The sequence below is a fragment of the Grampus griseus genome (genome assembly GCF_964374135.1).
Source record: "Grampus griseus genome assembly, chromosome: 11".
In the NCBI taxonomy this organism is placed as follows: Eukaryota; Metazoa; Chordata; class Mammalia; order Artiodactyla; family Delphinidae; genus Grampus; species Grampus griseus.
In genome coordinates this window covers 55681808-55683336 of record NC_139005.1, presented here as the reverse complement: position 1 = coordinate 55683336, position 1529 = coordinate 55681808, and the positions used below count along the sequence as shown (strand labels likewise).

Sequence of the window (1529 nt, the reverse complement as noted above, 5' to 3'; positions counted from 1 at the left end):
CGGTCCTCTCACTGTTGTGGCCTCTCCCGTTGCGGAGCACAAGCTCTGGACGCGCAGGCTCAGCGGCCATGGCTCACGGGCCCAGCCGCTCCGCGGCATGTGGGATCTTCCCGGACGCGGGCACGGAACCCGTATCCCCTACATCGGCAGGCGGACTCTCAACCACTGCGCCACCAGGGAAGCCCTATTCTTTATTTTTTAAATATGGGTGAAAAGATATATTTAGAATTAGCCATCTGGACTCAGTTTAGATGATCCCAATTTTGTTGGCAATATTCAAGGCACCATAGTCAGGAGCCAGTGGAATATATGCCTTCTTCTTTCCTTTAGGCCTGATGAGAGTGTTGACCTTGGCCACATCAGTGTCACAGAGCTTCTTCACAGCCTGTTTGATCTGTTGCTTGTTGACCTTGACATCCACAATGAACACAAGTGTGTGTTATCTTCTATCTTCTTTATGGCTGACTCAGTGGTGAGGGTGACCTTGATGATGGCGTAATGGTCAAGCTTGTTTCTCCTGGGTGTGCTCATCTGAGGGTATTTGGGCTGCTTTTTGAGCTGCAGTGTCTTAGGCTGTTGGAAGTTGGATGACATTCCTTTCTTCTCTTTTATTGTGGCTGTGGATGTCTTTCATCACTGCCTTCCACGCCTTCAAAGCCTTTGGCTTTAGGAAGGTAAAGAGCAGGGACTTCCGTCTTTGCTTTCGGCACCATCTTCCTGAAAAGCCAAAGGCTCTTGGTTTTCGTGGTAAGGAAGTCACTAGTGACCTTCTACAGAAGAGTTTCGTTCGGTGGCGGGGGGAAGAAGAATTAGGGAATAGGGTAAAAGGCAGCAATATGAGAGTCTTAAAAACTTCTTGGCATTACATGGGGCCAAAGTATCACTCCAGGCATTGGTTATTTACTGATTGGAAAAAAAGTGTATCATAACTTAACAGTGGGAAGATCTGGCTGTTGCCTCCTTAAATCAGTAATTAACGTTAGCATCACTAAAAGTGAGACAGTTAGAAGTGATGTGCATAAAATGTGATGCAATATAAAGCACACAGCACTAACTATGAATATTCCCAACAAAAATATTTAACTTGAAATCAGCCTTTATATCTCATCTCCATTTTATAGAAAATACAAGGGTAGATGAACCTCTAATGACACCAAACAATCAGACAAATCCAGAAAGTGGGACATTAAATAGGGACAATGGGCCCAGTCTCTTCAACAACTCAATGACATAAAAAGAGGGTGGGAAGCACTGTTGAAATCAAAAGAGAACTAAGCCATCCTAAGCAATGCATCGTCTTTAATTGAATTTTACTTGAAAAAGACAGCTGTAAAACACATTTTTTGAGATCACTGGGAAAATTTAAATATGATGTGTTATATAAAATGAAGGCTTTATTATTAGTTTTGCTAATTGTGATAACGATATTTTTTTTTCTGTACGCTAAACCTAACCCGTACTGTAACCCTCACCCTAACACTATCCCGTACCCTAAACCATACCCTACTCCTAACCCGTACCCTAACCCT

At 43.3% G+C, this 1529-nt stretch overlaps 1 pseudogene across 1 annotated transcript; it reads right to left on the bottom strand.

The window, feature by feature from the left end:
- Positions 1–247: 247 nt before the first annotated feature.
- On the bottom strand, positions 248–713 carry LOC309829290 (large ribosomal subunit protein uL23-like; annotated as a pseudogene). The gene has a single exon. The product of its transcript is annotated as a large ribosomal subunit protein uL23-like (transcript).
- Positions 714–1529: the final 816 nt, after the last annotated feature.